General features: G+C 45.7%; 1 protein-coding gene across 8 annotated transcripts in view; it reads right to left on the bottom strand.

Annotated features, from left to right (window-relative positions):
• gcgrb (glucagon receptor b) overlaps window positions 1-6,911 on the bottom strand; it is a 79,438-nt gene extending 72,527 nt beyond the window's left edge. For 2 of the 8 annotated variants that reach the window (XM_042316112.1, XM_042316113.1), the window contains exon 1: window positions 6,457-6,904. The gene's annotated coding sequence lies outside the window, so the exon portion shown is untranslated. Of the gene's footprint in view, window positions 1-6,456 lie in introns of all 8 variants that reach the window. The other 6 variants (XM_042316114.1, XM_042316117.1, XM_042316121.1 and 3 more) reach the window with 6 other exon arrangements.
• Between the last annotated feature and the right edge of the window lie 7,911 nt (window positions 6,912-14,822).

Genomic DNA, 14,822 nt, shown 5'->3' with positions numbered 1-14,822 from the left:
GGGAGTGGGGGAGCAGAAAGAGAGAGTGGTAGAGAATGGGAAGGGGAGTGCGAGTGGGGAAGGAGAAAGAGAGAGTGGTAGAGAATGGGAAGGGGAGTGGGGAAGCAGAAAGAGAGAGTGGTAGAGAATGGGAAGGGCGGTGGGGAAGCAGAAAGAGAGAGTGGTAGAGAATGGGAAGGGGAGTGGGGAAGCAGAAAGAGAGAGTGGTAGAGAATGGGAAGGGGAGTGGGGAAGGAGAAAGAGAGAGTGGTAGAGAATGGGAAGGGGAGTGGGGAAGGAGAAGAGAGAGTGGTAGAGAATGGGAAGGGGGTGGGGAAGGAGAAAGAGAGAGTGGTAGAGAATGGGAAGGGGGTGGGGAAGGAGAAAGAGAGAGTGGTAGAGAATGGGAAGGGGAGTGGGGAAGCAGAAAGAGAGAGTGGTAGAGAATGGGAAGGGGAGTGGGGAAGGAGAAAGAGAGAGTGGTAGACAATGGGAAGGGGGTGGGGAAGGAGAAAGAGAGAGTGGTAGAGAATGGGAAGGGGAGTGGGGAAGCAGAAAGAGAGAGTGGTAGAGAATGGGAAGGGGAGTGGGGAAGGAGAAAGAGAGAGTGGTAGACAATGGGAAGGGGGTGGGGAAGGAGAAAGAGAGAGTGGTAGAGAATGGGAAGGGGAGTGGGGAAGCAGAAAGAGAGAGTGGTAGAGAATGGGAAGGGGAGTGGGGAAGGAGAAAGAGAGAGTGGTAGACAATGGGAAGGGGGTGGGGAAGGAGAAAGAGAGAGTGGTAGAGAATGGGAAGGGGGTGGGGAAGGAGAAAGAGAGAGTGGTAGAGAATGGGAAGGGGGTGGGGAAGGAGAAAGAGAGAGTGGTAGAGAATGGGAAGGGGGTGGGGAAGCAGAAAGAGAGAGTGGTAGAGAATGGGAAGGGGAGTAGGGAAGCAGAAAGAGAGAGTGGTAGAGAATGGGAAGGGGAGTAGGGAAGGAGAAAGAGAGAGTGGTAGAGAATGGGAAGGGGGTGGGGAAGGAGAAAGAAAGAGAGAGTGGGGAAGGGAAGGGGGTGGGGAAAGAAAGAGAGAGTGGTAGAGAATGGGAAGGGCGGTGGGGAAGCAGAAAGAGAGAGTGGTAGAGAATGGGAAGGGGGTGGGGAAGCAGAAAGAGAGAGTGGTAGAGAATGGGAAGGGGAGTGGGGGAGCAGAAAGAGAGAGTGGTAGAGAATGGGAAGGGGAGCAGGGAAGGAGAAAGAGAGAGTGGTAGAGAATGGGAAGGGGAGTAGGGAAGGAGAAAGAGAGAGTGGTAGAGAATGGGAAGGGGAGTGGGGAGCAGAAAGAGAGAGTGGTAGAGAATGGGAAGGGGAGTGGGGAAGGAGAAAGAGAGAGTGGTAGAGAATGGGAAGGGGAGTAGGGAAGGAGAAAGAGAGAGTGGTAGAGAATGGGAAGGGGAGTAGGGAAGGAGAAAGAGAGAGTGGTAGAGAATGGGAAGGGGAGTGGGGAAGCAGAAAGAGAGAGTGGTAGAGAATGGGAGTGGGGAAGGAGAAAGAGAGAGTGGTAGAGAATGGGAAGGGGAGTGGGAGTGGGGGAGCAGAAAGAGAGAGTGGTAGAGAATGGGAAGGAGAGTGGGGAAGCAGAAAGAGAGAGTGGTAGAGAATGGGAAGGGGAGTAGGGAAGGAGAAAGAGAGAGTGGTAGAGAATGGGAACGGGGTGGGGAAGGAGAAAGAAACAGAGAGTGGTAGAGAATGGGAAGGGGAGTGGGGAAGGAGAAAGAGAGAGTGGTAGAGAATGGGAAGGGGAGTGGGGAGCAGAAAGAGAGAGTGGTAGAGAATGGGAAGGGGAGTGGGGAAGCAGAAAGAGAGAGTGGTAGAGAATGGGAAGGGGCGTGGGGAAGCAGAAAGAGAGAGTGGTAGAGAATGGGAAGGGGAGTGGGGAAGCAGAAAGAGAGAGTGGTAGAGAATGGGAAGGGGGAAGGAGAAAGAGAGAGTGGTAGAGAATGGGAAGGGGAGTGGTGAAGGAGAAAGAGAGAGTGGTAGAGAATGGGAAGGGGAGTGGGGAAGCAGAAAGAGAGAGTGGTAGAGAATGGGAAGGGGAGTAGGGAAGGAGAAAGAGAGAGAGAAGTCGAGAGGAGGAGACGGGGTTAGGCTACTGTACTGCTGATGTGACACAATGCAGGGTGTGTGTGTCTGTTTCTGTGTGTGTGCATGTGTCATTGTTAGGTCAAGCAGTCCCCCTCCTCCTTATCTCGGTGCATTTGCATAGTCAGTTACCGGAGATAAACACGAAGCCGAGGGAGGCTTGTTCTTGGAGAGATAGTAGACGGGCCGCCCGGTGGAAACGGGAGTGGACCCGCGGGACTCACCGCATGTCATTGTGATGGCTCATTTACATGAGTTGTTTATTTCGGTCTTCCTCAGAACGGAAGCCCGTTGGCCGAAAGTCAGAAGTCGCGCTCAACTTCGTTAGGTTATTACGCAGTCTACTGCAACTAGACAATAGTTGACTCGTTAGGTTATTACGCAGTCTACTGCAACTAGACAATAGGTGACTCGTTAGGTTATTACACAGTCTACTGCAACTAGACAATAGGTGACTCGTTAGGTTATTACACAGTCTACTGCAACTAGACAATAGGTGACTCGTTAGGTTATTACACAGTCTACTGCAACTAGACAATAGGTGACTCGTTAGGTCTACTTACAATAGGTGACTCGTTAGGTTATTACACAGTCTACTGCAACTAGACAATAGTTGACTCGTTAGGTTATTACACAGTCTACTGCAACTAGACAATAGTTGACTCGTTAGGTTATTACACAGTCTACTGCAACTAGACAATAGTTGACTCGTTAGGTTATTACGCAGTCTACTGCAACTAGACAATAGGTGACTCGTTAGGTTATTACACAGTCTACTGCAACTAGACAATAGGTGACTCGTTAGGTTATTACGCAGTCTACTGCAACTAGACAATAGGTGACTCGTTAGGTTATTACACAGTCTACTGCAACTAGACAATAGTTGACTCGTTAGGTTATTACGCAGTCTACTGCAACTAGACAATAGTTGACTCGTTAGGTTATTACGCAGTCTACTGCAACTAGACAATAGTTGACTCGTTAGGTTATTACACAGTCTACTGCAACTAGACAATAGTTGACTCGTTAGGTTATTACACAGTCTACTGCAACTAGACAATAGGTGACTCGTTAGGTTATTACACAGTCTACTGCAACTAGACAATAGGTGACTCGTTAGGTTATTACACAGTCTACTGCAACTAGACAATAGGTGACTCGTTAGGTTATTACACAGTCTACTGCAACTAGACAATAGGTGACGTTCTCTCAGATATATGTAGCATGTTGTTGGATAGAATTGGCAGAAAAGCGATGAATCTAACGGCTCTTTTGAAAGATTTCAGTTTGTCTTTCAAAGAAAAACTCCACCCAAAAACGATACTTTGGTATTTGTTTCATTAGTCGTTGTTGATATAGGCCCCAAAATATGTTGCTTGTCAACAATCACATTTTCAAGATATAGAAATACAGCCGGTATGATGCATTCTGGTTTTGTAGTTTTTAGGTGGAATTTTCCTTGAAGCATACGACGAAGAGAGAGAGGGAGAGTTATATCGGTGTGCAAGATAATGGGGATGAGGGGAACCCCGAAGCCACACACACACACACACACACACACACACACACACACACACACACACACACACACACAGTTATATAAGAATGGACAGGGGATAGCCATACAGTGCAGATCACTAAAATCCGGTCTGGAATACACGAGGACTCGGTTCTCATTTTATGCATTTTAGGTTCATGATTCAACCTAAGAGTAACAGGACAATAAAGTTATAAATAGGCCTATAGATGATTGTTTTTAAATTGTAGTATTATAACCATGGAAACGCGCATTAACATTACGCTAACCATAGTTTAATACAGCAAAGGCGAAGTCAACCAATGTGCGTAAAGTTGCCTATGGAGAAACGGGCGGTATGTAGGCTACACGCTCTGAATGTCCTGGCAAATGGCGAGCTACCGTATAGGCTACACGCTCTGAATGTCCTGGCAAATGGCGAGCTACCGTATAGGCTACACGCTCTGAATGTCCTGGCAAACGGCGAGCTACCGTATAGGCTACACGCTCTGAATGTCCTGGCAAACGGCGAGCTACCGTATAGGCTACACGCTCTGAATGTCCTGGCAAACGGCGAGCTACCGTATAGGCTACCGTATAGGCTACACGCTCTGAATGTCCTGGCAAACGGCGAGCTACCGTATAGGCTATACGCTCTGAATGTCCTGGCAAACGGCGAGCTACCGTATAGGCTACACGCTCTGAATGTCCTGGCAAACGGCGAGCTACCGTATAGGCTACACGCTCTGAATGTCCTGGCAAACGGCGAGCTACCGTATAGGCTACCGTATAGGCTACACGCTCTGAATGTCCTGGCAAACGGCGAGCTACCGTATAGGCTACACGCTCTGAATGTCCTGGCAAACGGCGAGCTACCGTATAGGCTATACGCTCTGAATGTCCTGGCAAACGGCGAGCTACCGTATAGGCTACACGCTCTGAATGTCCTGGCAAACGGCGAGCTACCGTATAGGCTACAGTATAGGCTACAGTATAGGCTACAGTATAGGCTACACGCTCTGAATGTCCTGGCAAACGGCGAGCTACCGTATAGGCTACCGTATAGGCTACCGTATAGGCTACAGTATAGGCTACAGTATAGGCTACCGTATAGGCTACCGTATAGGCTACCGTATAGGCTACAGTATAGGCTACCGTATAGGCTACAGTATAGGCTACCGTATAGGCTTCAGTATAGGCTTCAGTATAGGCTTCAGTATAGGCTACAGTATAGGCTACCGTATAGGCTACCGTATAGGCTACAGTATAGGCTACAGTATAGGCTACAGTATAGGCTACAGTATAGGCAGTATAGGCTTCAGTATAGGCTTCAGTATAGGCTTCAGTATAGGCTTCAGTATAGGCTACCGTATAGGCTTCAGTATAGGCTTCAGTATAGGCTTCAGTATAGGCTTCAGTATAGGCTACCGTATAGGCTACAGTATAGGCTACCGTATAGGCTACAGTATAGGCTACCGTATAGGCTTCAGTATAGGCTTCAGTATAGGCTACCGTATAGGCTACCGTATAGGCTTCAGTATAGGCTACAGTATAGGCTACAGTATAGGCTACAGTATAGGCTACAGTATAGGCTACAGTATAGGCTACCGTATAGGCTTCAGTATATGCTACAGTATAGGCTACAGTATAGGCTACAGTATATGCTACAGTATAGGCTACAGTATATGCTACAGTATAGGCTACAGTATAGGCTACAGTATAGGCTACAGTATAGGCTACAGTATAGGCTACCGTATAGGCTACAGTATAGGCTACCGTATAGGCTTCAGTATATGCTACAGTATAGGCTACAGTATAGGCTACAGTATAGGCTTCAGTATAGGCTTCAGTATAGGCTACAGTATAGGCTACCGTATAGGCTAAAGTATAGGCTACAGTATAGGCTACAGTATAGGCTACAGTATAGGCTACCGTATAGGCTTCAGTATAGGCTACAGTATAGGCTACCGTATAGGCTACCGTATAGGCTACCGTATAGGCTACCGTATAGGCTTCAGTATAGGCTACAGTATAGGCTACAGTATAGGCTACCGTATAGGCTACCGTATAGGCTACCGTATAGGCTACAGTATAGGCTACAGTATAGGCTACAGTATAGGCTACAGTATAGGCTTCAGTATAGGCTACAGTATAGGCTACAGTATAGGCTACCGTATAGGCTACAGTATATGCTACAGTATAGGCTACAGTATAGGCTACAGTATAGGCTACCGTATAGGCTTCAGTATAGGCTACAGTATAGGCTACCGTATAGGCTACCGTATAGGCTACAGTATATGCTACAGTATAGGCTACAGTATAGGCTACCGTATAGGCTACAGTATAGGCTACCGTATAGGCTACCGTATAGGCTACAGTATATGCTACAGTATAGGCTACAGTATAGGCTACCGTATAGGCTACAGTATAGGTTTCAGTATAGGCTACAGTATAGGCTACAGTATATGCTACAGTATAGGCTACAGTATAGGCTACCGTATAGGCTTCAGTATAGGCTACAGTATAGGCTACCGTATAGGCTACCGTATAGGCTACAGTATATGCTACAGTATAGGCTACAGTATAGGCTACCGTATAGGCTACAGTATAGGTTTCAGTATAGGCTTCAGTATAAACACAACAGATACCAACAACAGATCAACAGTATTTCTTACTCAATTTCAAAACATCAGCTCTCACTCTCCGGTCACAAACTCACCCAGTCAGATAGCGAGTACTGGGTAATTGAGAGCCGAAGCGGGGCTTGAACCAGCGAGTCAGTGCTGGTAAAAACGTCCCCTAGTCATAGCCTGGAGGGTGAATGAATGTAAAGCACTTTACCTTGACTGCATATTATGAGTTACTGTCGCGTCCCCTGTCACCCCCACGCCGGCGCTCATCCTCCAGCCACAGCCACGGACACAGGTAACATCCACATTACATTAAGTAAAAACAACCGACACACATATCCCCAAACAAGTCCAACAGTCAAAAAGGAAATGTTAAAAAATTAAAGAACGTTCATTTGGATATATTTCGTCCATGGAGTTCGGTTACTTGTGACTAAAAGAGAGAGTCAATAACTCATTGTAAAGGTTTGTTTGTGATCAAGGTCCGTTAAATGTTTTTTTTTTTTATCTTGTCCCAGGAGCGAGACGCACGGAGTTGTACGCGTCGGACGGTTTCCGGTGCTGAAATGAGAAGGGCGAACTGCGCTCGGCGCAGAAAAGAAGAGGCCGTTTTTTTCTGCTCTAGGGTGACGTCGACAGGTACGCTCCGCGCGTCCTTTGAGGAACTTCCGAGTGTCCTGTAAATTAATAATTTAATATAGACATGAAATCAAATGACAGTATGAATAAAGTATTGTCTAACTGTGAGGATATATGATATGGGGAGCTGAAGCAGAAAGAGGGGATACACCCAAACCGTTCAAGATTAACGTTGACATTGGACTTGCATCAATGTGCTGAAGAAGTTGGGAAATGCCTTCAAACATGCCAATAAATGCTACAGTGTCTGATTTTGTAATCCATTTACTCTGGGTCAGAAGGCTGCGTGTTCAATCCCGTTTGTTGACACAATTTTATTTTATTTTGGGGTTTAACCCTTTGCCAAACCTTAGAATAAGTGCCTAAACGTAATGTTGTAACTCAATCTTAAACATGAACCATTCAGAAGGAGTGTCTTAACGTAATGTTGTAACTCAATCTTAAACATGAACCATTCAGAAGCAGTGTCTTAACGTAATATTGTAACTCAATCTTAAACATTAACCATTCAGAAGCAGTGTCTTAACGTAACCCTTCACTTCTAAACTTGACGGTTGGAGAAATGGAACCACACCGAGCAGCAGGAGAAACCAAAAACACTTCGAAATTTGACATTTTGGTGGATGAACGTGGATGAACGTCTAATTGTTGGCAGGTGTCAGACGATCCCGCAGGTGAAGAATCCGGATGTGGAGGTCCTGGGCTGGCGTGGTTACACTGGTCTGCGGTAGTGAAGCCGGATGTGGAGGTCCTGGGCTGGCGTGGTTACACGTGGTCTGAGGTAGTGAAGCCGGATGTGGAGGTCCTGGGCTGGCGTGGTTACACGTGGTCTGAGGTAGTGAAGCAGGATGTGGAGGTGGTAGTGAAGCCGGTTGGAAGTGCTGTCAAAGAGACTGCTTCCCTATGTACATAGACATGGAACACTGGTCACTTAACAATGTTTACATATTGTTTTACCCATTTCATAAGTACAGCATATTCTAGTCAAGTACATCTTATTCAACTGTTGATGTACATATACTATTCTATCCATGTACTCTTCAGATATACTAGATATTCTATCCATGTATTCTTCAGATATACTATATATTCTATACATCTATTCTTCAGATATACTATATATTCTATAAATCTATTCTTCAGATATACTATATATTCTATCCATGTATTCTTCAGATATACTATATATTCTATCCATGTACTCTTCAGATATACTATATATTCTATTCATGTATTCTTCAGATATACTATATATTCTATACATCTGTTCTTCAGATATACTATATATTCTATACATCTATTCTTCAGATATACTATATATTCTATCCATGTATTCTTCAGATATACTATATATTCTATCCATCTATTCTTCAGATATACTATATATTCTACCCAAATATTTTCCACGTTCCATAATAATTATTAAACACCCAATATACACACCCAATACACACACCCTATATACACACCCTATATACACACCCTATACACACACCCTATACACACACCCTATATACACACCCAATACACACACCTTATACACACACCCTATATACACACCCTATACACACCCTATATACACACCCTATACACACACCCTATACACACACCCTATATACACACCCAATACACACACCTTATACACACACCCTATATACACACCCTATACACACACCCTATACACACACCCTATACACACACCCTATATACACACCCAATACACACACCTTATACACACACCCAATACACACACCCTATATACACACCCTATACACACACCCTATACACACCCAATACACACACCTATACACACACCCTATACACACACCCTATACACACCCTATACACACACCCTATACACACACCCTATACACACCCTATACACACACCCTATACACACACCCTATACACACATCCTATACACACAGCCTATACACACACCCTATATACACACCCTATACACACACCCTATACACACACCCTATACACACACCCTATATACACACCCAATACACACACCTTATACACACACCCAATACACACACCCTATATACACACCCTATACACACACCCTATACACACCCAATACACACACCCTATACACACACCCTATACACACACCCTATACACACACCCTATACACACCCTATACACACACCCTATACACACACCCTATACACACACCCTATATACACACCCAATACACACACCTTATACACACACCCAATACACACACCCTATATACACACCCTATACACACACCCTATACACACCCAATACACACACCTATACACACACCCTATACACACACCCTATACACACCCTATACACACACCCTATACACACACCCTATACACACCCTATACACACACCCTATACACACACCCTATATACACATCCTATACACACAGCCTATACACACACCCTATATACACACCCTATACACACACCCTATACACACACCCTATACACACACCCTATATACACACCCAATACACACACCTTATACACACACCCAATACACACACCCTATATACACACCCTATACACACACCCTATACACACCCTATACACACACCCTATACACACACCCTATACACACCCAATACACACACCCTATACACACACCCTATACACACAATACCCCTATACACACACCCTATACACACACCCTATACACACACCCTATACACACACCGACAATACACACAACGCTCCTCTCGTCACTTATCTGATTGCGGATGTTCTTTTTGATAAATGTCATTCCATATTCAGGTGACCCTTGACACTGAGCTGTCCTGTCATCTGTCATGTCAGGCTTACTGGTCTCAGACAGCATGTTGTGCTGTTACATGTTACAGACGGCCTGGGAGGCTGCATACTAAACCCTTTATCAGAGTCCCAAAACGTGTACATGTCCAGCAGTGTTCTAGAATATAGAACCGTTGGCTTTCAGACTTCTGTATTCTCAGCGTGGCTCCAGGCAGTGTTCTAGAATATAGAACCGTTGGCTTTCAGACTTCTGTATTCTCAGCGTGGCTCCAGGCAGTGTTCTAGAATATAGTACCGTTGTCTTTCAGACTTCTGTATTCTCAGCGTGGCTCCAGGCAGTGTTCTAGAATATAGTACCGTTGTCTTTCAGACTTCTGTATTCTCAGCGTGGCTCCAGGCAGTGTTCTAGAATATAGTACCGTTGTCTTTCAGACTTCTGTATTCTCAGCGTGGCTCCAGGCAGTGTTCTAGAATATAGTACCGTTGGCTTTCAGACTTCTGTATTCTCAGCGTGGCTCCAGGCAGTGTTCTAGAATATAGTACCGTTGGCTTTCAGACTTCTGTATTCTCAGAGTGGCTCCAGGCAGTGTTCTAGAATATAGTACCGTTGGCTCTCAGACTTCTGTATTCTCAGCGTGGCTCAAGGCAGTGTTCTAGAATATAGTACCGTTGGCTTTCAGACTTCTGTATTCTCAGCGTGGCTCAAGGCAGTGTTCTAGAATATAGTACCTTTGGCTTTCAGACTTCTGTATTCTCAGCGTGGCTCAAGCAATTTCTCCAACTGTCACCTTATTCAAATGAATGGGAGACAAATACGCAGAGAAGTGTTGGTTAGGGACTTTGGGGAGGTGCACTGTTGGGCTGTGTGTCCCCTGTGGATGGTGGCTTTGGACTCTGTTACAGAGGGTCCTGAGAGACCTCATACTAAGAGATCAGACAGGATACTGTTACAGAGGGTCCTGAGAGACCTCATACTAAGAGATCAGACAGGATACTGTTACGGAGGGTCCTGAGAGACCTCATACTAAGAGATCAGACAGGATACTGTTACAGAGGGTCCTGAGAGACCTCATACTAAGAGATCAGACAGGATACTGTTACAGAGGGTCCCGAGAGACCTCATACTAAGAGATTAGACAGGATACTGTTACAGAGGGTCCTGAAAGATCTCATACTAAGAGATCAGACAGGCTACTGTTACAGAGGGTCCCGAGAGACCTCATACTAAGAGATCAGACAGGATACTGTTACGGAGGGTCCTGAGAGACCTCATACTAAGAGATCAGACAGGATACTGTTACAGAGGGTCCTGAGAGACCTCAGACAGGATACTGTTACGGAGTGTCCTGAGAGACCTCATACTAAGAGATCAGACAGGCTACTGTTACAGAGGGTCCCGAGAGACCTCATACTAAGAGATCAGACAGGATACTGTTACGGAGGGTCCTGAGAGACCTCATACTAAGAGATCAGACAGGATACTGTTACAGAGGGTCCTGAGAGACCTCATACTAAGAGATCAGACAGGATACTGTTACAGAGGGTCCTGAGAGACCTCAGACAGGATACTGTTACGGAGTGTCCTGAGAGACCTCATACTAAGAGATCAGACAGGATACTGTTTTGGATTGTCCTGAGAGACCTCATACTAAGAGATCAGACAGGATACTGTTACAGAGGGTCCTGAGAGATCTCATACTAAGAGATCAGACAGGATACTGTTACAGAGGGTCCTGAGAGACCTCATACGAAGAGATCAGACAGGATACTGTTACGGAGGGTCCTGAGAGACCTCATACTAAGAGATCAGACAGAATACTGTTACAGAGGGTCCTGAGAAACCTCATACTAAGAGATCAGACAGGATACTGTTACGGATGGTCCTGAGAGACCTCATACTAAGAGATCAGAAAGGATCATGTTACGGAGGGTCCTGAGAGACCTCATACTAAGAGATCAGACAAGATAATGTTACAGAGGGTCCCCAGAGGCTGCATACTAACGCTAACCAGCAGAGGGAGACAGTGTGAAAGGCTCTGTGTGTCTTCTTATAACCCCCTCTTACTCTTTCTCTTATCCCTCTCTCTCTCCCCTGTTCCCCTCTCTCTCTTTTGCCGGTCTCTTTCTCCACCTCTCTCTCTCTCCCCTTCCCTCCCTCTCCAACATCTTGTCCTCTCTCTCTCTCTCTCTCTCTCTCTCTCTCTCTCTCTCTCTCTCTCTCTCTCTCTCTCTCTCTCCTTCTCTCCCTCTCCAACATCTTTCCTCTCTCTCTCTCTCTCTCTCTCTCTCTCTCTCTCTCTCTCTCTCTCTCTCTCTCTCTCTCTCTCTCTCTCTCTCTCTCTCTCTTCTCTCCTCTCCAACATCTTTTCCTCTCTCTCTCTCTCTCTCTCTCTCTCTCTCTCTCTCTCTCTCCCTTCTCTCCTTCTCCAACATCTCGCCCTCTCTCTCTCTCTCTCTCTCTCCCTCTCTCTCTTGTGTACTCTTCTCTCTCCCTCTCTCTCCTTTGTATCTCCTCTCCCTTCTCTCTCCCCCATTTTTCCATCCTCTTTCTCTTCATTTCTCCCCATCCCCTCTGTTCCCTCAGTGTCTCTCTTGTGTTCCATCTCACCTCTATGTTCCCTCAGTGTCTCTCTTGTGTTCCATCTCACCTCTATGTTCCCTCAGTGTCTCTCTTGTTTTCCATCTCGCTCCTCTGGTTCCTCTCTCTCTCTCCTTATCCACATTGGTCTCCAGTCTATAACCCTAACACACACACACACACACACACACACACACACACACACACACACACACACACACACACACACACACACACACACACACACACACACACACACACACACACACACACACACACACACAGAGATTCATTTTAAACAGATAACCCACATGGTAGTGAGCTGAGAGAGATCACCTCCTCTGTATCCAGTATATAACCCTAACACACACACACACACACACACACACACACACACACACACACACACACACACACACACACACACACACACACACACACACACACACACACACACACAGAATTCATTTTAAACAGATAACCCACATGGTAGTGAGCTGAGAGAGATCACCTCCTCTGTATTAGTGACAAACAGAGAAGGAAACAGCCAGTCACCATTAAGAAGATACACAGACACACAAGCTGGTTCATCATATTTAACTGTTGGTTAATGGTCAGGATCGAGAGTGTTCAGAATGTTATCTAAAGTACCAGAGGGTGAGGCCTTTGTCTGGTTGTGTGTGTGTGTGCGTGTGTGTGTGTGTGTGTGTGTGTGTGATGTGTGTGCGTGTGTGTGTGGTCTGTGTGTGTGTGCGTGTGTGTGTGTGTGTGTGTGTGTGTGTGTGTGTGTGTGTGTGTGAGTGTGTGTGTGTGTGTGTGTGTGTGTGTGTGTGTGTGTGTGTGTGTGTGTGTGTGTGTGTGTGTGTGTGTGTGTGTGTGTGTGTGTGTGTGTGTGTGTGTGAGTGTGTGTGTGTGTGTGTGTGAGAGTGTGTGTGTGCGAGTGTGTGTGTGTGTTTTCATTTAGAAAAGATAGAACCTCAACCTCCATTTGAATCTTATTCCCTGGTAGATTGTTTTACAGTATTCTGCTCTTACAGTGTTACCATGTCCTGGTATGGTCAGTCATCCCACTATAACCATGTTACCATGTCCTGGTATGGTCAGTCATCCCACTATAACCATGTTACCATGTCCTGGTATGGTCAGTCATCCCACTATAACCATGTTACCATGTCCTGGTATGGTCTGTCATAAAACTATAACCATGTTACCATGTCCTGGTATGGTTAGTCATCCCACTATAACCATGTTACCATGTCCTGGTATGGTTAGTCATCCCACTATAACCATGTTACCATGTCCTGGTATGGTTAGTCATCCCACTATAACCATGTTACCATGTCCTGGTATGGTTAGTCATCCCACTATAACCATGTTACCATGTCCTGGTATGGTTATCCCACTATAACCATGTCATCCCACTATAACCATGTTACCATGTCCTGGTATGGTTAGTCATCCCACTATAACCATGTCCTGGTATGGTTAGTCATCCCACTATAACCATGTTACCATGTCCTGGTATGGTTAGTCATCCCACTATAACCATGTTACCATGTCCTGGTATGGTTAGTCATCCCACTATAACCATGTTACCATGTCCTGGTATGGTCAGTCATCCCACTATAACCATGTTACCATGTCCTGGTATGGTTAGTCATCCCACTATAACCATGTTACCATGTCCTGGTATGGTTAGTCATCCCACTATAACCATGTTACCATGTCCTGGTATGGTTAGTCATCCCACTATAACCATGTCCTGGTATGGTTAGTCATCCCACTATAACCATGTTACCATGTCCTGGTATGGTTAGTCATCCCACTATAACCATGTTACCATGTCCTGGTATGGTTAGTCATCCCACTATAACCATGTTACCATGTCCTGGTATGGTCAGTCATCCCACTATAACCATGTTACCATGTCCTGGTATGGTTAGTCATCCCACTATAACCATGTTACCATGTCCTGGTATGGTTAGTCATCCCACTATAACCATGTTACCATGTCCTGGTATGGTTAGTCATCCCACTATAACCATGTTAACATGTCCTGGTATGGTCAGTCATCCCACTATGACCATGTTACCATGTCCTGGTATGGTCAGTCATCCCACTATAACCATGTTATCATGTCCTGGTATGGTCAGTCATCCCACTATAACCATGTTACCATGTCCTGGTATGGTCAGTCATCCCACTATAACCATGTTACCATGTCCTGGTATGGTCAGTCATCCCACTATAACCATGTTACCATGTCCTGGTATGGTCAGTCATCCCACTATAACCATGTTCCCATGTCCTGGTATGGTCATTCATCCCACTATAACCATGTTCCCATGTCCTGGTATGGTCATTCATCCCACTATAACCATGTTCCCATGTCCTGGTATGGTCATTCATCCCACTATAACCATGTTCCCATGTCCTGGTATGGTCATTCATCCCACTATAACCATGTCCTGGCATGGTCTGCCATCCCACTATAACCATGTCCTGGTATGGTCTGTCATCCCACTATAACCATGTCCTGGTATGGTCTGTCATCCCACTATAACCATGTCCTGGTATGGTCTGTCATC

Source organism: Oncorhynchus tshawytscha, unplaced genomic scaffold, assembly GCF_018296145.1.
Source record: "Oncorhynchus tshawytscha isolate Ot180627B unplaced genomic scaffold, Otsh_v2.0 Un_contig_1375_pilon_pilon, whole genome shotgun sequence".
NCBI classification, from domain to species: domain Eukaryota; kingdom Metazoa; phylum Chordata; class Actinopteri; order Salmoniformes; family Salmonidae; genus Oncorhynchus; species Oncorhynchus tshawytscha.
The sequence above is the reverse complement of the archived record's forward strand: the minus strand, read 5'-3'. Positions and strand labels throughout refer to the sequence as shown.